This window comes from Polypterus senegalus, chromosome 6 (assembly GCF_016835505.1).
Source record: "Polypterus senegalus isolate Bchr_013 chromosome 6, ASM1683550v1, whole genome shotgun sequence".
In the NCBI taxonomy this organism is placed as follows: Eukaryota; Metazoa; Chordata; class Cladistia; order Polypteriformes; family Polypteridae; genus Polypterus; species Polypterus senegalus.
Genome location: NC_053159.1, coordinates 142,599,133 through 142,623,228, shown reverse-complemented (window position 1 = coordinate 142,623,228; position 24,096 = coordinate 142,599,133). Strand labels below are relative to the sequence as shown.

The 24,096-nt window shown below is 39.5% G+C and overlaps 1 long non-coding RNA gene across 1 annotated transcript; it reads right to left on the bottom strand.

Annotated features, from left to right (window-relative positions):
* Positions 1–7,061: 7,061 nt before the first annotated feature.
* Positions 7,062–23,676, bottom strand: LOC120530593. Its single transcript, XR_005634000.1, has 3 exons — positions 23,590–23,676; positions 7,965–8,040; positions 7,062–7,565 (listed from the first exon to the last, which is right to left on the bottom strand). It is a non-coding gene; the product is annotated as an uncharacterized LOC120530593 (long non-coding RNA).
* Between the last annotated feature and the right edge of the window lie 420 nt (positions 23,677–24,096).

The following is a 24,096-nucleotide window of genomic DNA, read 5'->3' as shown; positions in this document are numbered from 1 at the left end:
TTAATAAAATGAAATGCTTTCGCAGAACTCAACGTCTGATTAAGTTTACTGTGTTTGGTCAAAATAATGCGTAACTGAGCTTCCTTTCTATTTTTGCAATAATAACCTTTACCTGATTTTTAATGTTACAAATGTGTGCTCATACTTCAATTCACATTCATAACATAACATTCTCAAAATGATTTAATCTAATTCAGGGCTTTGGGGCAGAGCCTATCCCAGCAGTATCTGGCTCAAGGCAGGAAAGACCCTTGAACAGGGCACCAGTCTGTCACAGGGCCCACTTACACACACACACAAACAGGAGCCAGTTTAGAGATTCCAGTTAACCTAACCTGCATGACTTTAGAGGTGTGTGAGGAAGACATGCAAACTCCACACAGATAAGGACAGGGCATGAAATTCAAACTCAGGACGGTGGATCCATGAAGCAGCAGCAGTAACCACTGTGCTATGGTATCTCTCTATAGACTGAGAGATCTCAACTTTATAAAGCAAGATTTAGGTTCATAGGCAGCCTGGTGTCTATCCTGGAAGCCTGAAACACAAGATCATAATGGGACATATCTATTCACTCATTTATGCCAAGACTATTCAGATTCACTATTGAAAGTAACATAAGCTTTCAGAGGGAAATCTGAGTTGCTGCAGAAAAACTCATGGGGAGAATGTGAATGATGAAATGTGCCATAACAGGTATATATATACACACACACATACATACACTGAAGAGTAAAGAGCAGGTAACATACAGTATATAAGAAAGTAAGTAGGGAACAAAGCCAAGGCAGATGAAAGGAGAAAAGGTGAGAGTAGGCGAGGAAACGCTGCCATTAAAGAAGTTGAAGGGAGAGATTTAAAATAGTGGAATCAAAGGAAAACAGAAGAAACTAAACCCATTCTTAGCTTGGGATCACATATTTCTCCTGGTCTTAATGACAGACTAACTTTTTAATCTCTCCCTTCATCTTCTCTAATGGCAGCTTTTTCCTCAGCTACACTCACAGTTTCTTATTTCATCTGTCCTTACTTTGTTCCCCTTGCTGCATACTGTATGTTACCTGCTGTTTCCTTTTCAGGTGCACACCTGATGAAGGCTATATGGCGAAAACATTTTGCTTTTTACTTTCTTTTCGTTTGAGTGTGAAAATAACTTTCTTAATCCTGTTTCTCCTTTGTAGACTCCTGATGGCACACACTATATATACTGTAAATATATATATATATATATATATATATATATATATATATATATATATATATATATATATATATATATATATATATATATATATATATATATATATATATATATATATATATATTGTGAGGGACAGTAGGCGTTTCAGTCTGGCCGGGACATCCCTCAACTAAGAGAGAGAGCCTTTTTAGGACACTACATCTCCCGGGACGCTAGATGGCAGCTCCCCTGGACAGAAATGGTTCCCAGCATTCCTGCAGGGCAGCATGGGACATGGAGTCCGGTTCTTCAGGGAGAGCTCACCAAGAACCCGGGGACTATTATGGTGACGTTAACCCGGTACTTAAGAGTCACGAGGCCGGGAAACCCACAGTACTTCTGGGACACCTGAAGAAGGCATTTGACCCGGAGACAGAATACTTCCAGGTCAGAGACTTTAAAAGGACTGCGCAAAACCCCAGCAGGGGGAGCCGGAGTTGGGAGGGATTGTGACAGAGCTGCTGGGACGAGTGGAGGATTTGTTATTGTGATTATTGATTTATTGGAGTATTGTGGAGTGGATGTCTTTGGTGCAAATTATTATTATAAAATCAATTCAATTATTTGGACTTTTACCTGGTGTCTGACGTGTCGTCTAAGGGTTCAAGGGGACAATAGTGCCCTCTATATTCCACTATATATATATATATATATATATATATATATATATATATATATATATATATATATATATATTGTGAACGCTGGCCCGGACACAGACAGACAGACATCTTGCTCATCACCCAACACACCGTTTATTTACAATATTTACAAGTCTCTACCGTGCAATCACACACCCCAGTGCCTCCAGCACCGATTCCCCAATGTCCAGGCCACACTCTTCCAGTCTTTGTGCCTTTTTCCTGGCCTCCTCCCGTCCTCGCTCTAGCTCCGTCTTCCTTCCGGACGGATGCCCCCTCATGGTCTGGAGGAGGTACAAGCCCTCTTCTGGTCCTATATATATAGTGTAATACAGCCTGGACTCAGACAGGCAGACAGCAATGGTTCAACCCACACACGTTTATTATACATAATTTACTATTTACAACAATGCCGACAACCCCAAACAACTCCCCCAAAATTCCAGGCCTCTACCGAATGCCTTTTTCTTCAGGCCGCCTCCACTCCTCTCCAACAAGACTTGGTCCTCCCCTCACCCGACTCCAGCCCTCGAATGGCGGGAGGCAGCCCCTTTTATCATCACCCGGATGTGCTCCAGGTGTCTCCCGATAATCTTCTGCCGGCAGTCCCCAGTGTGGAGGAAGTACCGGCTGCGCACCCGGAAGCACTCCAGGTGTTCCTGGTCTTCCTTACCCCGGCACCTCTGGGTGTGGTGGAAGTGCAGAGGGCCAGGGCTCCTCAGAAATTGGGGCGCCCCCTGGTGGTGACCACAGACCCCTACAGGGTTGAGCTTCCATGCTCAGTTCCCGTGGTCCCCAAAGCCACCAGGGGGGCCGCCCCCTCGTGGTCTGGAGGAGGCGCAATCTCTCCTCCGGTCCTTCCATGTATCCTGGCTTGGTGCCTCCCCCAGTAGCTTGCCACACTGCCCATCCGCCAGCTGAGACCCCTAGGGAGCAGTGGCACATCCCATGAGGGCAGATCTCCCACGAAGCGGGTCCTACTTTTGCATATCCATGGTTTGGTCCTGTAAAAGAACAAGAAAACCCAGGGGCGGAGCCGCTGCCTGGACACCAGCACCTGCCATCCATCTGTGTCACACACAGGCAACGTTCCCCCCTTTCACCGGCACCCCGGCCTTTGCCACTTTGGCACCCCCTCTGAGGATTCCGTGCCCCTCTGGTTGGGACCTCTTGCGCCCCTGTCGCCTCAGCCGACTTTGGGTTTTCCCTCTGTCTCCACAGAGGGCAGCCATTCTTCGGACGTGAGGTTGGGAGCCCTTATCAGAGGATCCTGCTCTCTTTCCACGATTCCTCCTCTTTCTCTGGGACACCATGACAGTTTGGGTCTCCCTATGGGAAAGGAATAGACCCTGTTCCGTCTACATCCCAGTGGAGCGGCATAAGACTGCCGCTGGCTTAGGGCTTAGGGTGTTAGGACCCGTGGCACACATCAGCCAGTGTCCTGTCTGCCCTCTCACTCTCTCCCCCCTTACCATGCAAGCAGCTCCCACCGCTGCGTTCATTGTCAGAGGCCCCCCTACTTGAATCCGATCATTCACATCACGGTTCTTTTCGGTGCACATGAGAATATTGCAAGAAAACTCTTGAAGGTTGGTACAGGGGAGAAAAGAGAGCCATGAAGTTTGCTATACCGTGAATTTGGCGGCAACCGACTGACCACTCAAACAACTACTACTTCTGCATGGTGGATCCTACCAATTCGCCAAGCTGCTGAACAGGACGGAGAAAATGGCTTGGAACAGTTTCGTTGCAGTGGTTCCCGGCTTCCTGGATAATCACAAGGCTGAAAACTATGTGCAGTTGGTTCGGACTCATAAAGAATTACGCCAAAATGGGATGCAGAATGTCTCTCAAAGTCCATATCCTTGACGCTCATCTTGACAAATTCAAGGAGAACATGGGAGCTTACTCAGAAGAGCAAGGCGAGCACTTTCATCAGGATATACTGGACTTTGAACGTTGTTACCAAGGACAGTATAACAAAAACATGATGGGGGACTACATTTGGGGGCTTCTTCAAGAAAGCGATTTGTAGTACAGTCGCAAATCTAGAAAGCCTACTCATTTCTGAACCTTTTTGAGTGGTTTTGACTGTCTTTGTCTATTTACCATGTTCTTTATCAGACCGCATGAACGAAAAGATAAAAATTCCTTTGTTTTGTCACTATAAATACGAAATTTTCTGGGCTGTGGTCATAAAATCAAAGTTTGTGCTGAATGTAGTCATTTTTCCATAGGCTTTAAACATAAGCAGCTGAAATATACAGTGGTGTGAAAAACTATTTGCCCCCTTCCTGATTTCTCATTCTTTTGCATGTTTGTCACAAAAAATGTTTCTGATCATCAAACACATTTAACCATTAGTCAAATATAACACAAGTAAACACAAAATGCAGTTTTTAAATGATGGTTTTTACTATTTAGGGAGAAAAAAAATCAAAACCTACATGGCCCTGTGTGAAAAGTAATTGCACCCTGAACCTAATAACTGGTTGGGCCACCCTTAGCAGCAATAACTGCAATCAAGCGTTTGCGATAACTTGCAATGAGTCTTTTACAGCGCTCTGGAGGAATTTTGGCCCACTCATCTTTGCAGAATTGTTGTAATTCAGCTTTATTTGAGGGTTTTCTAGCATGAACCGCCTTTTTAAGGTCATGCCATAGCATCTCAATTGGATTCAGGTCAGGACTTTGACTAGGCCACTCCAAAGTCTTCATTTTGTTTTTCTTCAGCCATTCAGAGGTGGATTTGCTGGTGTGTTTGGGTCATTGTCCTGTTGCAGCACCCAGGATCGCTTCAGCTTGAGTTGATGAACAGATGGCCGGACATTCTCCTTCAGGATTTTTTGGTAGACAGTAGAATTCATGGTTCCATCTATCACAGCAAGCCTACCAGGTCCTTAAGCAGCAAAACAACCCCAGACCATCACACTACCACCACCATATTTTACTGTTGGTATGATGTTCTTTTTCTGAAATGCTGTGTTCCTTTTACGCCAGATGTAACGGGACATTTGCCTTCCAAAAGTTCAACTTTTGTCTCATCAGTCCACAAGGTATTTTCCCAAAAGTCTTGGCCATTATTGAGCTGTTTCTTAGCAAAATTGAGACGAGCCCTAATGTTCTTTTTGCTTAACAGTGGTTTGCGTCTTGGAAATCTGCCATGCAGGCCGTTTTTGCCCAGTCTCTTTCTTATGGTGGAGTCGTGAACACTGACCTTAATTGAGGCAAGTGAGGCCTGCAGTTCTTTAGACGTTGTCCTGGGGTCTTTTGTGACCTCTCGGATGAGTCGTCTCTGCGCTCTTGGGGTAATTTTGGTCGGCCGGCCACTCCTGGGAAGGTTCACCACTGTTCCATGTTTTTGCCATTTGTGGATAATGGCTCTCACTGTGGTTCGCTGGAGTCCCAAAGCTTTAGAAATGGCTTTATAACCTTTACCAGACTGATAGATCTCAATTACTTCTGTTCTTATTTGTTCCTGAATTTCTTTGGATCTTGGCATGATGTCTAGCTTTTGAGGTGCTTTTGGTCTACTTCTCTGTGTCAGGCAGCTGCTATTTAAGTGATTTCTTGATTGAAACAGGTGTGGCAGTAATCAGGCCTGGGGGTGGCTACGGAAATTGAACTCAGGTGTGATACACCACAGTTAGGTTTATTTTTTTTTAGGTTTTATTTTTTAACAAGGGGGCAATTAAGTTTTCACACAGGGCCATGTAGGTTTGGATTTTTTTTCTCCCTAAATAATAAAAACCATCATTTAAAACTGCTTTTGTGTTTACTTGTGTTATATTTGACTAATGGTTAAATGTGTTTGATGATCAGAAACATTTTGTGTGACAAACATGCAAAAGAATAAGAAATCAGGAAGGGGGCAAATAGTTTTTCACACCACTGTAACTCTTGCAAGCCAGGAAAAAAAATTGTGTTACATAGTGTAATCTTCCGCTGGCAGTCCCCAGTGTGGCGGAAGTACCGACTGTGCACCTGGAAGCACTCTGGGTGTCCCTGGTCTTCCTTCCCCCGGCACCTCTGGGTATGGCGGAAGTGCCGAGGGCCATGACTCCTCAGACACTGGGGCACCCACTGGTGGTGACCATGGACCCCTACAGGGTTGAACTTCCATGCTCAGTTCTTGTGGTCCCCAAAGCCACCAGGGCGGTCGCCCCCTCATAGTCTGGAGTAGACACAATCCTTCCTCCGGTCCTTTCAGTCACCCCGGCTGGGTGCCACCCCTAGCGGCGTGCCACAATATACACATATTTAAATATATATATATCTTAATTTGCCCTCTGCAGGATCATCTGCAGGTTTGCAGGTTTACAGCGTAATAGTGATGTGCAATGAACAAGCAAACTTGTTCTTTTGTACTTGTCTTGGTCTCTGAACAAATTTACTGGTACACTGACAGGAATGAACTTCAGACAAAAGACACTGAATCTCGTTTCAGTTCACTGACCATATATATATTGGAGAATAATCCAAAACTGAAATCAAATTTATTTAGTCATAAAAGATGTAATCACTCACATGCTGCATTTATTTTGGCATCTTGGCTATAAAAGTGTTTGCTTATTTGATTATTATTATGTGTGAATTATTTATTTTGTTGCTTGATTTTTATTCTGTTTGGTTGGTAAAGTTGTTAAACATTTGTAGATTTTAAACTAAAATACAGTTTGCTGTTGTTTTTGAAATAAACAAATCAGTGATTCAAAGATTCAAATCATTTTGATGAACTGAATAAAATTAATCAAATCACTAAAAAGAATAATTTTGCACATCACTACTGTGTAACATGCTTGTCACGCAATGTTTATAACATTTAAAGCCAAGCACTGACCTGTCCGTTTGGTCACATTCCTGTCTTCTTTCCTCCAGACTGTGTTCGCCCGAACTGCTGCTTCTGAGTTGCTGAACCAGCTCCATGAAGAAGGTTTTGCGTTATTTTAATCTGAAGAAGAAAGCTTTATCCTGTGTGCCTGAGTGCAGAAGTAAAAACCCTATTTTGAATAAAACCTAGAGACTGTTCCTGCCTTTTCAGCAATAAAGTTATTCTTTCCTTAAACATGTGGTCTATTCTTGCTGTCTCTCCAGCAACTCTGTGACCCATGCTTAGGGTTTGCATACTTATAGCTGAAAATCCAAAAAGGGAGAAGATGAATCATGTATCTTAAAAACAGTTTTTACTACTAAGCTTTTAACTCCTACCAGGAGTCATCATCAGAAGAAAATGATTAGACTTACAGGAATCAAAGGCAATATATAGCAAAAGAGGAAGGGGCTGAGATGGGTGTAAGGGGATTTGGAATAAGAAGGTGGGGTTCAGAAGGTGTTGGTCATATAGTCTTATTTAATATGCAGATGTTTTTCTTTTTAAGCCTGCATATGCTAGATTCATGTTTAAGTGTCTGTTGATGGCTTTTTCTTTTGATAGCCACGATTCAGCCAGTTCTCTGGCACATTTAGTATTAACCTTGAATCTACATGGTAACACAAGACAAGACAAGACAATGTCAGTTTGTTAGGGCACCCTGCAGCAAGCGTTGTAAAACTGGAAAAAGCAAAAGAACAAAAAAATGTGTGCTAAGCACAAGATGGTGATTCTTCTAGTTAAGAGGTGTTCTTGAGGTGGGTCAAGCTGGGTAGACTCTGGAAGTGAGGTGGAGAGCCATCAATCCTTCATTCTGCAGAGGGGGGAAAAGAGAGACCATTTTCACACAGTGCCAACTACTGGATCAGCACAGAATTACCATCGCCTTTAAACTGTATTTCATGTGCACGCACATGACAGCATCTTCCATCCCTCAAGCCAGCAGCTCAGATCTGTTAGATCAGGCAATTCAAGCTGTGAGATCATAGATGCGAGAAAGATAATTGCCATTGACATGGAGAGAACCTTGATGATGTATGACTTTAAACTGATAAGGCTGCAGGTCCAGAAAACACCTGATGACAGAGGATTCAACTCCTTATGAAGCACCATTCACTGTAAAAGTGCATGGTCCATCACCAGAATGAATTTGCATCCCAGATGGTCAATAGCCCATTTAATTGTGAGGACTTCTCTCTCCACCACCACATACTTGGTTTCCTGATCCAGCAGTTTGTGGCTCAGGTACTTAATAGGGTGTTCAACACCACTGACGCTTCAGCGTTGACCTGAAAGACAAAAGGCAATGAAGAGTCAGGGGAGTTTAATATACTGTAGGTGCTGAAGTGAGGGCCTGTTTTAGGTCAGTACATTTTACTTATATATTGAACTATGCTATTTAGAGATAAATTTAATTTACGTGCATAAAAAATGTTATTAGCAATAAAAAGGGAAATAAAAGTATAATACATGAAAGTGAAAAATCAAACTTAGCTGGACGAGTCACACAGGAAAGCAGGCCATACATTATACTCATTCCCTAATTAGGCTCTACTATGCATTTTTTAAACTTTAATATGCATATCATACAGAAATAAGAAAGCATTAATTATCCTATACCCTTCCTTATACATAAAAATTCTGGAAGCACGACTGCAATGATTTTCTTATTAAATCATCTGCCAAGCAGAATTTTAAAGATTAAGAACTACCAGTAGGCATTCTTTAATCAATAAAATATTAAATGAAAAAAGGTTAACTGTAATTTTAGACAGTATCATTGAAACCTTTTTGTTTAAGTTTTAAAATCTGTTTCAGTTCATAATGGTGGAATTATCCAAATGTTTTTATATTAAAAGGTAATACATAAATATTACAGTCACACTATTTATACAGTCGGTCCCTCGACTCATATTTTATCACTGAGAATATATAAGGAAAAATGGGTTCTTAATCTACTTCTTGTTAAAACAGTATATGAAAATGTATAAATGTATTTAAATATGTTTTTCTTTAATTTTTTTTCTGAAAATGTCATTCAACCCAACAATCTTGTAAAGAAAAAAGGCAGTACAGTGAGTGTATGAATCAGTGGATTGATGGATGGATGGATAGGTGAGTTGAGAAAAATAATAACTGGTTAGAATTTGAATTCATATTTTTGCTGCAAAAAATACAATATATGCCTTGCTTTCTTCCAGCAAAAATCCTAATTAAACTTTGAACAGTTACCCCATGTGCTCCAGGTTTCTCTCACATCCCAAGGACATACATGTTAGGTGAATTGGTGACTCTATGTTGGTCCCAGGCGTGTGTAAATGTGGGTGTGTCTGTGTGACAGAGATGGGCAGTGTGGCTTCCTGTCCAGGGTTGGTTCCTGCCTTGCACCTGATGCTGCTCAGGTCAAACTACAATAAATGTGTTTAAGAAGATTATGTCATGTTTCTTAAACTTTGCTCTGCACTTGGGATTATAGTGTCTGTTCTTTTAATTAATCTTTTTCTTTCCTTAGATGGGCACAGTTTTACATATTGTTTTAAATTTATTTCATGCTACGCGCTTATAAAAATATCACATATGAATTGCATGGAGCCACTGTGGGATGGCATTTTACTTTCTACGCACTTCAGGACTACATATAAAACACAGTTGCTACCAATGAAAAAGTAAAAGAAAAAACTTGGCAATTTGCAAACCCGATATTCTGTAGAATATATTTCAATCATGATAGGAATTAGGAAACCACAAGCCATAAGGGAGCACTGGAGATGATTGGAGGATTACACAATGAATAGCTGTCAGCTAGCTTTCCTTTTTAACAGAGATTGCAAAAATCTCTCATTTACTTGTGGTTATATTTCTATTGCCTTTCAAGTAAGAAAGCAAATAAATAATTCTTAACCAGTAAGGATGGGGTATGGATTTTCTCCACATAAAAGCATATAGTAATAAATTTATGTTGGAATTCTGCAAGAAATTTCCACATGAACTTAATGGAGCAAACCAGGTAATGTACTGCTTTCACTAAGCAGCAGTTTTGAAAAAAGAAGATGACATGGAGTAGTCAGAATTCATTCATGGGCCTCTAACTAGGAAGGCAATAATTAGTAATTACATAACGTAGTTCAGGACATGTAGCCAGAATCGTAGTTAAAGAACAGAGTATCAAGTCGTAAGTCAGAAAGGAAACATGTAACCAGAGCCAAGAAACACAGAACGTAAATCACAATCAAATGGCAGAAAAAAACTGATGTAACTACTAAATTCAAAACTATATACAATATAAAATGACACAAAGGCTCTTCCTTTTTTCTGAATTCAATCTTGTACAGTTAGGCACGAGTAGCATTGCCTTGTCAAGCATCATACTAATGACATCATTATGTGCAACCTCTGGGATCTGCACAGTCCCAGCAACCAGTCTCAAACATGGTGGTGTCCATAAGGAAAACAAGATGGCATTGTGCAACAACATGAAACTTTTTTAACAATTTTAAAAACAAAAACAAGCAAAAATAAATACAACCACTAGACCCATTGGCCTCAAACACCCCAAAACCTATAATAAAATCAAGAGGCCAAGAAACAGTTTTAAAAAAATAAACTTATAAACTAGACCACGAGAGGTAAATATTTTAAAAGAAAAAAGGAATTGATTTAGATGAGTATTAAACTTTATCCAAGTGAGGTTGTCATAATACAGTTTGAACTATAAAAATGGTCATTTTGATGTAATGACTACTCACAAGACCACTGAATTGGGATCTCCTCTGGGGAAGCAGTGGTGGCCTGAAGATCCCATGAGACAGCACATACCTTCCTGTTCACCCATTTGCTTTTATGTCTGAGCTTATGTTACTGACACTGCAGTTAAACTTTCTGGCTTATAGCAGTTTCAGAGCACTGGGTTCAAATCAGCTGCCTATGTAGCACTTACATATTCTATTCAAAACTTGGTATGCTTTTCTCTGAATATCCTGGTTATTCCTCTAATACCCTGTGCAGATTTACGTTGATAGGCCATTTTAAATTAGTCATTCAGAGTAATAAAACGGTGTCTGACATCTCCTTGCTTCCCTGAATTAAAAATGAAAAAAAAAAAAAAAAATGAAGGATGTGGTTCAAAGAAACAATCAGATAACAAACATTTTTTCCACCTATTTTCATTTTATATCTCTACTTATTTTTCAGTTTGCATTGTGTTCAATGCCTTGACTGCTTTGACAGCATCTGCCAGTCACTATAAGACATGACTAAGCTCCAGATTCATTACCACGCAAATCTCAGACACTATATTATGTTTATAGTATGTACATTCACTGAATGAATTATTGAGAACATCACTACATCCATCTGCTTATCCATGCAATTATCTAATCAGCCAATCATCTGGCAGAAGCGTAATGCATAAAATCATGCAAATACAGGTCAAGAGCTTTGGTTCACATCAAATACTAGAATGATAAGTCTTGATTTCTGCTGAAACACACAAATGGGAGGATCACAGTTTGGTGCCAACATTGTGAATCCATGCACCCAACCTACATTGTGTCAACAGTCCAGGCTGGTGGTGGTGATGTAACGGTGTGGAGTATGTTTTCTCAGGACACTTTGGGCTTGATAATACAAATCATTTGAATGTCTAGTTGAGAATTTTTGCTGGCCATTTGCATCCTTTCATGTCCATAATTTATGCATCTTCTAATGGATCCTTCCAACATGGTAATGCACCAGGTCACAAAACAAAAGTCATCTCAAACTGGTTGACATGAATCCAACAGAACCCCTACGGGATGATCTAGAATGGGAAATTTGCAACATGTATGTGCAGAAGAATTTGCATGATGCAGTCATAACCAGAATCAGGCCCATCTTGTGGGATCCATGCCACAGAGAACTGAGGCTGTTTTGAGAGCAAAAGGAGACCCGGCCCAGTATTAGTATAGTATAGGGCTCGTAAGAATTTCCTCAGTGAGTGAATGTTTTATGATTTACATGTTTTGTAATACTTCCAAATTATTTATTTTTATATGCTTTTTTTTCATGTCAATAACAGTGTGTATGATGTGTGTAGTTATTTATTTTCTAACATTTACAAGCATTTATGCTTCCAAAAATGTCATATTTTGTATTCACTGTTCTTAACAACTGAATCCTGCTTTCTTTACTGTATAGATAAGTAACATACTGCGCTATTAACTAAAAAAATATCAATACGAAGACAACTGAAATTCTGAAGAGGGTGGAGATTTTTCTGTGAAAGCAGCCATTACAACTACAACAGTGAAACATTTCTTAACTATCAATCGCAGTAAACAGTGAAGTAAAAACAAATATTATCTGTTAAAATCTGGCATTATAAAATCAGATACATTTGTTGGACACAATTTGGTGGTAAAGGGAAAGTGATTTTACAGTCAGAAATAATAAGATATGAGAAGCAATAAATATACGAAGAGATCAAAGTGCCATTCTTTTGGCAATACAGACAATAAATATAATAAAATGTAAGCTGATAAAAGATTCTACAAGGTGGGGGGCCAGAAAGGAATTTTTATGTTATGCCTCTCAAGGTCAGTTAGATAAACTAATTGTTTCTTATGCGGTAGCTGATTTTTTTTCCCCTTGCACGTACTGTGGCTGAGGTTTACAGCATCATACAGGCTGACCTGGTTTGTTTATGAAAATATACTTGTGGGGCTAGAGTTAAATTTCAAATAATGAAAGATTGTTGATCATTCAGTCAGCCTTGCTGTCCACATGAAGACTATCCAGACTTCCGACCAAATCCTATGTGATTGAGTTAAGCCCAATTGGCAATGCAGCCAAACTTTTCAACTAATCTATGCATTAGCCTAGCTGGCAAGCTCAAGTCACTTGCTTCTCTGGAACCTGGGTTAAGAGCTGTTTCTCAGAGAAAATGATAAGAACAGAATTCCCTTGCAATTTGCTTTATGCGCAATTCTTTGACAATTGCAATCAGTTTAGTACATTTACGATCGTACCTGTCTCCAAGACCTATTAAAGATTAAGGTCACCACAGAAAGAATCTTCTCAACGCTTTAAGTATTTTTAAAATTCATAAGGCAAGAAGCTTATGGTTTCTTAGCACAAGTCTTTATAACAATACAAATTCTAATATATAATATTAGATAGCTGACAGCATTTCCCCATTTCTGTCAAATTTAAATGTCCTTAAATTTATGACAAGGGAAAGTCATCTGTGCTACATTATTTTTTGTGACAGACACAAATCCCACGCAAACACTTCATGCACACATACTATGTATGATACAGGAATCAAGAAGGTTGCTTCAAATGTGAGAAGTATATTTAATTGTACATATTTATAAAAATAAAGCTTTGATAAAGCTTAATGAAGCTTTAATAAAGAGAGTTGTTAAAACCTTATTAAGCCCACTCAAAGCAGTCTCTGAAGTATAAACTGATTGATTTGGACTCGTATTTCAAAAGTTATTAGGTTTGAATCCTTTTATCATTGCATTTATAATACTTTAGTTCATTAGCCCTAGGCACTTATGATCAAACCTTGAGTATCACCAATAAGGGCTAACACTTGCTTATTTTGAGACTTTCGGTTCAGGGGTTCATAAACAGATCAAGCTGTGAACTTAGTTTTCTCCAGTAACATTTTAAAAAATACAGAACTAGTACATTCGTAGAAGGGCTAATTATTCTGGATTAGCAAATGTGAAATGTTATAATGTATAAAAAGAAATATGTACATTACCTATTGATTATATTGTTCAGACTTCCATTATATAGGAAAGCTGGAAGGAACAGTGATTTTAAAGTCACTGAGGCATACAGTGATGTGGGACTTTAAAGGCTAAGTGACATTAGCAGACATTTCCAGCAGTTTTCACTTGCCTTTTTTTACATAAAGTACTTTCACTGGGAGAACATGCAAACTCCATGTAGAGAGCACGCAGAACATGTACCCTAATGGCGCTTTTCCACTGCATAGCACGGCACGACACAGTTCAGTTCAGCTCACTTTTGGGGGGTTTTCCACTGGGAACAGTACCTGGTACCTGGTCCTTTTTTTAGTACCACTTCAGCCGAGGTTCCAAGCGCACCGAACCGTTACCAAAACGTGACGTGTATACTCTGCTGGTCACTGATTGGCCGGAGAAAATCGTCATTACTGCGTCACTGGCTATTCTTTTCTTTAAAGGTACACACACGTGGAACTTCGGAAGTTTGTGTCCCGTCTCTCCATCGCTGGACGCAGTTTGTTGCATAAGTGGATGAATGTTTCTTCAGACATTCGAAAGTTCTCCAGCCACTGAGTGTTTGTAAAACCGGGAACAATCACATCCCACCACTCTGAAGCACGGTTAAATGTCCAAACAGATGGTCTGTTGCGGCGACTTTTTTGCAAAATGGGGAAGATCTGTGATATACAGAATCAGCATTTTAATGTTACATTGGCAGTTAAGTTCATTTTATGCTTTGCAACTGTGATAAAAGTTAGCTAGTAATGTGCTTTTTTTTAGATGCTTACCCTTGCGTGTCGTCGAGCTAAAGTGTTGTTGTTGTCAGCGTGTTGTTGTAAAAGTTCCACAGTGTCACGGCAGTAGAGGCGGCGCAACTATAACGACACGTGAATAATCCCGCCCACTCTAAAGCGGTACTAAACTGCAGTCGAAACAAAAACCAAGCCGAACTGAGCCGAACCAAGGTGAGCTGTACTGAACCATACTATGCAGTGGAAAAGCGCCATATCTGTACCACAACTGCACCACCAAATCACCCTAGAAGAAATATTTCAATGTATCATAATTTCTTGCCTTACAACTCGTATAATTAATGAAACATACAAAAAAGTTAACTCTGATTTATGAAGCAGCCTACCTGACCTTTCAGCACTAGGCCAGTGAAGCACAGTTGTGAGGCTCTCACTTGGTGTTTAACTCTGTGTGGCTGCTTTTTGTCTGATGATGATGTCAAAGGATAGCTTAAAGTTCAGAGGCCAATTGAGACAGACCAAGTACCAGCATTCTATTGTTTGATTGATTTTTATGATGTGAAAAGTGCAGGATTTTTTTTAGTAGTTATTAGTAAAAGTCGGACATGTCTTTTTAGTTAAATACATCAATGAAGATATTACAAATGTCTGCACATGTCAGAGGCAGAACATTTTTAAACAATGGGTGGTTTTCTTTTTCTCTTAGGCAAAAAAAAAATCAGGTAAATAATAAATGCAAAAAGATTAAGGGGCAAAAGGCACCATTTGTTGAGACTGGAGTGATAAGTGAAAAGGCAAATCTGAATAATTCGGTGTACAGGTTATTGTTGATGTTTGTCTGCAGGATGTACTGTAGATATTTACCTGTCTTACAAAAGAGTCACCTGCTTTGAAGATAAAATTGCTTAGTAGCTCATCAAAATATAAAATTGTGATAACCGAACTGCTAGCTTCCTTTAAAATGAACATTGTTCTGGGGACTTTGGTTTCCAGTCAGCATACAGTGGTATATGTACTTCTTGATAGCTGGCAAAAGTACTCTTTTTTACCAATGAAAATGTGTTTGCATTATTGCTAACATAAGGAAATTGGTATGTATCATTTTTTAATCAATCATCATTTTGATCCAGGTAGAAACTGAAGCAATTTATACTTCTGGGCAGTGGTGGTGTAGGGGAGATGGTCCACTGAGAAAGCTGTCAGGATAACTCACCCTAAGCACAGGGACTAGCAAGCAGATGCAGGTATATGGTTGACAAGGGGCAAGGCATACGGACTACTTCCAGGGAGGAAGTGCTGCCAGGCCTAGCGAGAGACGGAAGACTCACAAGAGGACTGAATGAAGCCGGTAGATGAGAAGCAAAACTTCTGTTGGAAAAGAAACATTTCAGCAAACTGAGCATTTCAGTGGGACAGTTGGAAGATTGATTGTTCTGGTAACACAGCAGCCAACTTGGACTTCACACCACCAAAGGTTGCATCCTCTATTGTTATGTTTTAACGGACTTTTAGAGTGTGGACTGCATGCTCTCTTCTTAAAAGGTTTTCACCTTCTGATATTTTAAAATTCTTGTGTACTTTTATCTCCTTGGTAGATTTTATATTGTCTGGTGTAATGCAAGTTGTTGTTGTCTTACTTGAAATTGCTGTTGTGTTCTTTCATTGTGTGTTTACTCACCACCCAATTTAAAGAACCTGTGTTCCTATTATCTTTAATTTTCAAGAGTTCCCAGAATCTTAATAAAAATGGGTGGCATAGTCTGATCTTAAGTGTATTTAGGTTAGATTACCTATAAGTGTGACCAAACATCCATTAAACACACATACAGGAAAATTCTGGTATGGGCCACCAAAATATTCAGAACAAAAATGCCCCTGGTTATTACCTATACTCGTCTCAGTGCTTTGATCTGATTTGAATAGTTTCTAATGCTATATAGAAATATTTATTTAATGAACATAAACAACATTTGTTTTAAGTTATATTGCTTTAAAATGTGCAATTTATTTTTAATCTAATTAAAGTACTGGGTAACATGCTTGAATAGTGGCTAGTGCTGCTGCCTCACAAATTCTGGAACCTGGTTCCAATCCCAGCCTGATCACTGTAGACATTTTGAAGGTTTTGTTTGGATGGTTGTGTTTATTCTCACATCCTCAAGGAGTGAACATTCAGTTGTTTGGAGAGCCTAACTAGGCCTTGTGCGATCGAGCAGCTTGAATGTATTGAAAGGTACTATATTAATAAATGTGGATGTTGTTGAACAAGCCCATCAATGGCTTAGTGCTCTCTCCCCGTTGTCTCCTGCCATGTCACAAAGCTGCTGACAAAGGCTATCTACCTTGTGATTCTCTATTGGAATAAGCAGGTTGACAAAATGAATTTATCAATATTAACATTAATTTTTGTAAATGTTTTAATCCACTTCAGTACTGGATCCTAGATTGGCAGCATTATGTGCAAACCAGGAGGCAGCTCTTAAAGAGTGCACTAGACTTTCAGAGAGTTCATAGATGTATCCACCCAATTGGGGTCATTTTAGAATTTCCAAATTTTCAAATAATTTGGATGTCTGAAATAGAGCCAGGGTGCATCAAAGAATAACCCACATAGATGCAGGGAGAACATATAAATTCCATGTAGATGGAAACTGAATGGAGAATTTGAATCCTGGACGCAGAATCTGTGAGACAACAGTACTAAGCACTGTACAACCTTAGTATTTATGTAACATAATGTACTTTACAGCAATAAAAACATGTACAGCAACCAGTTATTTGTTATCATGATCTTAATTCTTCATGTCGATCAACAACATTTTCAGTGAAATGAGTGAGTTTTCTGTATGTGTGACAATACAAACTTTCATCTTTTCTCTGCCAGTATTCATCTATCTGCCCTACGGGGACCACCTTCTAACTGGGTGAGGGGTTAATCAGGACATCTCTTCACAGACTGCCTGCAAAGGTGTTAATTAATGTAAGCTCCTATTCTGATCCTGTGCCTTGGAAAGTGGACTAACAAAACCAGAACTTAGCCTTTCGAAAAAAAAAGCTACCAAGTCGAAATGTCCTTTATCCCTCAAATGGGAATGGAATCAGCAACCTGTTAATGAAAGAGCTCTTATCCCCATGGAAATCCAATTACATTCTACTTTCCCAGCTTTGAGGTTTTTTTTAGCAATCATATTTTAGCATTTTGTTATAACAAAACTAATCTTTAGCTATTATAAATATAGAAAATGCACAATGCTGAATTTAAAGCGCCTTTCCTACTAGTATATTAATTTATACATTAAATTCTTCTGCCTTCTTAGATATTTTTTCTTTCTGTAGATCCATTTCAATTGTGTCAAATATAATAAAATCAAATTTCATTTTCATTTGTAGAAATATAACTCTAAAAATACACATGAATTTCAATAATCTTACTTAAATAATAGATTCTAAAATATAATAATCTGTTTATTTGCTACTGTATATGCCACTATAATCTGGATCAAAACATAGGGAAAGTTGAAAAATGTGTGGGTACTGTGGATACTTGCAAGCAAGAGAAAAATAGAGCTGTGTAGTTTAAGATAACCTGTGTTACTCATCGACTGAAAGTGAACATTTAACAATATAATTTGTTACAAAGCTCATATTAGCAGCACCAATCCTTCTAGCCGAAATTTATATTTATTTGACTGGCATGATGTGAAAACTGTTTTTATTGTTTTAAAGTTTGTAACATAACATAACAAAACACAACATTATCCATCCCTTTTCAGGGTCATGGAGCATCAGAGCTTGTTCCAAGAAAATGTTAAGAACAATCGTGGACAGATTACCAGTCCATCACTGGGCCAACACACTTATGATCACAAGGGGCCCTGGACGTCTATTTTGGGTCACCTTTTATTTGTAAAATGTAACCTGTATGTTAGCCATGATGGTGCAGTGGTTAGTTTTGCTATCTCATAGGTCCAGTGTCCTGGGTTTGAATACTATGCTGTTGAAAGCAGTTTTTTATTCAGACACTCTGGTTATCCTTACATATACCCAAAAGCCATGCTTGTTAGGTTAGTTAGAGATTCTACATTTATCCTGTGGGGGTTTGTGAGAATGGGCCCAAAGGCTAGACTGGCACTTTATCCATGGCTGGTTCCTGCTTTAAACTCTGTGCTGCTGGGATAGGTGTCAACTCGTTGTGACCCTGAAGTGGATTAAGCAGGTTTGAGAGTGTTATGTTTTAAAAAGATAAAAGTATATGTAGAGTATAGAAAACAAATACAATATAATACATAGTATCTGACAGCTGCATTGTTACAGGACAGGAGCTGGCTCTGATTCCAGGTTAAAAAAGACACTGTTTGATCTGAATTTTAATGCTGAGCTACACACCACTTGAAAAGGCTCTATTTATATATCTGCTCAACTGAGTTCAAGTAAACATACAATATTACTTACAAGTTACAATGAAGTGAAACACAATGTAGTGCACTGAAAAGGATGTAACATATTCTAACAACATACCATGAAAATCATGAACCACAAATATATATTTTTGTAAAGTACTACCCTGAATTCCAGTCTATGGCTGCAAGGTACCGGAGTCCACCAGAGAAGCTTTGGGTACTGTGAGTGACATGGAGGACAAACAGTCATCCTTGCTGTACTTTGGCAAGACTTTGGGATAAAATGGAATGTGCCACAGGATGGACAAGCAGAAGCCACAGGCCAAGAGCAGTTCCCTCTCTCATACATTAGGTGGCAGTGGGGACTGCAGTCCAGAAGTGCAGCCCTGTTGGCGTCCCTGGGTACTGTAAGAGGGCTCTGTTGGGGGATGACTACCCTAATAGTCCTTCACACAAGTCAGGCTGGGTCACCAGAAGCTGTTTCAGGTCCAGTATTAAAGGAGCCTGCTGCCTTACCTTGAGTAGTCACATTTGAGAGGCAGCCAGTAACACTCTAATGAAGGCAGAAGGAGAGGAAAAGGTTTATTGTTTGTATGGTTTTTGGTTGTGTTTCATTGTGTTGAGGATTAAAAAAATCCATTATTTAAACCTGTGACTGTGTTGGAAATTATGGGAATTAGGATTTGGTGCTCAGTGCTCCCCCCAACTGGATACAGAACAAAACAGAAAACATCCCATCACACATTACAGTCTGTCATAAATGCGCATCTGTGGATACCCTCAGGGTTTCTCTAGGGCAGGGCTATTCAGGAACATCTCAAAGTGCACAGTATTCACAACTATAACAACACTGAGGGAACATATTTTAAATCACCTTGTGTGATTAGGCATGCCTCTGTTACGCATCCCACATTATATTGATGTATTGTAGGCTACAGTTACCCTGCTGACTTAGTGGGAGAAGTGACATTTTTCATTTTGAACGAGAGCAGTGACTTTAGGCTCGTAAGTTGTCAATGCAATTCGAAGGCATTGGTGGAGAGTATGGTCAGTCAGGGAGCAACGAGAGTTGCTTTTTATGGAGTTCATGTGTGAAAAACTTGACTCACATGTATATGTTGATCCAAACATACTGAGTATGACGATCGCTACTTTCTTAATGTTAGGGAACTGATGTGCGTTGACATCACTCCAAAACATTGCAGGCCCGTTAGTGGAAAGCTCCTGTGCCATGGTTACAGACAACTGCATGTCAACAAGTTCGAGTGTGAATTTCCCCTTGTCAATGGAAGGGACCAGTTTCTTAGCTCTGGCGGATAAGTCCCCTTCTATTGCAACAGTGAACGGGTCTCTGACAAAAACGGCCAACTCTGTGGGCAGATCAAGTCCATCCAATCGATCAGCAAAGTTATTTTTCAACATCGCAATGAAATCTGTCATCACATCCGTGATTTGTGCGGGGGATGAGATGCATTTGCGGAGTGTCGGAAAATGCAGCATTCGGCCTGTGCTCAAATCATTTGTGAAAAGGTCCAGTTTAACTTGGAATGCGCGCACCTGTTCCACAAGGTCGATGACAGTTTTGTCTCTGCCTTTTTGTAGTCCCAAATTGAGATCGTTCAGGTGTTTGAATATGTCACTCAGAAAGCAGGCATCGGCCAAGGAGTTGTCGTCCAGTATGCGACTCAAGTGCGTTTCTGCCTTTTTTTGCTTTCTGCTGCGGAGGAAAGTTATGATCTCTTTTCTGAGACCGCAGAAACGCTCCAGTGCTTTGCCTTTGGACAGCCACCTCACGTCATTATGCAAAAGAAGGTTGTAGTGCTCAGCAGACATTTCTGACAGCAGCACGCGGAATAAGCGGTGTTGGAGGCTTGATGTGGAGCGAATAAAATTAATTATAGCCATAAAACGCTGTCCATTGTCGCTTTGAGCGCCCCCTTAGTTTTGCGCACAACACGCCTGATGCACAATGCAGTGTAAGGAGATCAACTGAGGTGCAACAGCGGACCAACGTGCTGCCAAACCATTCCATTTCCCTGTCATGGACGGAGCCCCATCTGTCACAAGCATGCACACATGCTTCATATCCAGACCACTGTCTTTAAAAAAGGCGGAAATTTTTCCAAAGACTATATCGCCAGTTGTGTGTCATTCTAACGGCAGTTGGCCGAGCAGCTCCTCTCGGAAGCATTTGCCATCAAAAAAACGGACATATGTGCACAACTGAGCAGTATCAGTTTTGTCTGTTGACTCATCTACTGCTATAGACATAGTATCAGCTATCATCAGGTCTCCTAACAGCGTTTCATACACATCTGCAGCAAGAATTTCAACCCTACGAATGTTTGAAGTATCTGACAGGAGAACGTTTTTTATAGCAGATACCACGCTCATTTTAATTTTATCGTCATTTATCACCTCATCCACGACAGCCAGCATACAGTCCTTCACGGTTTCAGAGTCTATGAATGGCCTTTTCTTTTTTGCCAGTATCCAGGAAACACGAAGGGATGCTGCAGTAGCTCTCTCTTGGGCTGCGAATGACCGCACCATGGTAGTACTGCTCCGGCTGTAAGATGCAATCAAACTCTGCACTTTTGTGTGGTGTTTCTCAACATGATGCCTCCGCACATTGTAATCTTTAAATACTTCAACGCACTCATTACAAATTAAACACATCGGTTTGGCGTTTGGATGTGGCGGTAAAATAAACAAGTATTTGTCAGTCCAGGCAGGGTTAAACTTACGGTTTTCATTGGCAATTTTACGTTTCAGTGTTGAGAAAGACATATTGATAGCAATCTAAGCTACTACCGGCACGCTCTGCATTGTTTGCGTGTTGCAAGCTATGTAATTTACGTAGGAATGCACGTTTTTGGCGGGACCATAGACATAATAAATACTTTATATTTATATTAATATACTATATATTTATATTAATATAATATATATATATATTTATATTAAATTATATTAAATAACAATTTATGAATAATATATATTAATTTACTATCTATGGGCGGAACCACGGGCTGGGCCACTCGGAGGTTGATTCTGGGCCGCATGTGGCCCGCGGGCCGCCAATTGAATAGCCCTGCTCTAGGACATATGATACGTCACTAATCATCTCCTCTTCTATTCCTTCCACATCACCGAGAAGACATCCAGAGAGGGCACCTGACACCACCCCACCAGCAGAATCAAATAATTTTCATTTTATCTTTTGTACTCTAATATTTGGAGAATATGGAGCACTTTCCTTTATTTATTTTGCATGAAAAATAAGCCACAAAATAAAATATAATTTTTCATTAACTTCAGCTTTAAACCAAAGGTCTTCATTCTGGTTTTATCAAGCTTTCTTGATTAATTTGTTCTTTCATTTTTTAAGTTATTATTAGTGATAATAAGCATTTTTCTCAGTGAATTTGCTGTGTTAGCTTGTGACTTTTGTTACTAAATATTTTCCTGGAGACAATCTTTTTCCCAGTGCCCTATGATGCTTTGCGCAGCCAGTGTGACATCACAGAGTTGAAATTGATGGATGAAAAAGCCATTCGAGTATGTAACACTGATTCCAGGAGTGGAATAAAATAAAATGAAAAACAGTTAAAACACAAAATGCACATACAGAAGGAAACTGGAAGTTTGCCAATGTATGGACTTGTATGTGACCTGTGTGTAATATTGAGCCTACCTCTTTAATAGTGTTACCCAGAGTGATGTGCAGTTGATTCAAACAGGAAGGATTAAAAATTCCACATGCTTTAGTGTGGTGTTTATTTCGTAGCAGTGGCAGTGAATGAGCAAAAGCATGAGGGAAAAAAAACAAAAGAGAGGTTTGAAAGAAGTAAGTGTCAGTAATCGAATTGGGGAATTCCTGCTTCCTGTTTGCCACATTCTGCAAGAAATTGTACTGATATTTAACTCTATTATTTTTTTCTTAGGAAGGCACAATGGTGAACTGTTTAGTGCTGCCGCATCACAGCTCAGATCACATTTTTGGTCACTACAATCAGTTCAGCATACTTGTCAGATTCTGCCCAAGCTCTCAGGGACACTTAAAAGACCATTATAATCCACTCAAATCTAGTTCAGTTCCTCGCCCCCATTGACATCAAATTTGAAAAAGTTCCTGAACATTTCATCAATTTTACCGATCTCGAAGTGAAGCAAATTTAGTGGGTGTGTTCATTACTAGTGCCTACTAAGTTTGATTTTTTCAGTGTTGGTTACATATTTTGAGTTCTTTTTTATTGCCTGGCACATTTTAATATTCATTAGTCATATTTTTATATGTGACGGTGTGTCTAAATGCTGCACTGCTCTTCAGCAGGTTGATTTATAAGGCAGATGTGTAACCATTAAGTCTTGAGTCATGTTATGTTCAAATCAGACAGAAAGAGTAATCTAGTCAGGCAGGACTTCATTAGCACATGACAGAGGTAAGCTAATGCTTTATTAATGGAATAGGCCAAGAACTTCTCAGCAACAAGCAGGGGTCTGTTACATGTGTAGTCAATTGATCTCTCATAAAAAACAAAATGGTAACGGAAATAAAAAAAGTAAAAAATTATGAAGTAAGTAAAAATGAGATCAGGCGACAGGCTGGTGTAAGAAATGCAGGTGAGATAAAGTCCAAACGACAGTAGACACGATCAGACACAATTTGACGATCAGATGTCTGGCTACGGGAGGTGCCGCTATTAACTCCACAGTGGTGCAACTTTGTTTATAAACTCCTTTCCAAATATCGAGGTAAGGATTACCTTCAAACGCAATCTGAACTCAGAAAGTACTTTAATTCCTGTTGCTGTGGTCTGTAAACAAAATTAAATACATACACTAAGTCACAACGTTATGTACAAGTACACATTTTAAATACTCTGCACAAGTTTAACAAACATTTGAACCTCCTTATATCAAATTATCTATAATAGACTTACTTTTCCGCAAGGACGCACAGCATTAATGGCTCAAGTGATAGTAGAAAAGGACAAACTATTCTCACAACGTGCAGCAAGTAAACAAAGGAACGAATGACGTGTGAAGCCTGAACTTTCACCCGGAAATATGTAAGAAAAGTTCTACAGGTGTTTCTAGTATTCTGCCATTAGAGGTCGCAAGTCAACCTGACAAAGGACTTTCTGACAGTAAGGTTTAAAAAACAGATAAATTCCCTAAATTAGTTTGTGTTTTCATTGAGCATAATTACAATGAGAAGGCAGGAAACACCAAAACTTTACCAGTACAAGCAATATTACCACTCTCATTGAAAAACCACACAAAATGATGGGAGAATGGTAATAAGTTTCAAAAAAAGAAAATGAAAATTATGATCAGTAACAAGATAAAATTAACCTAAAACAGGAGTGAGTCACACGTGTGCCCAATTGTTTATGTATAAGCAGCAGTATGTGTGCAAAATCTCTAATGATGGCTCTTTTGGACAC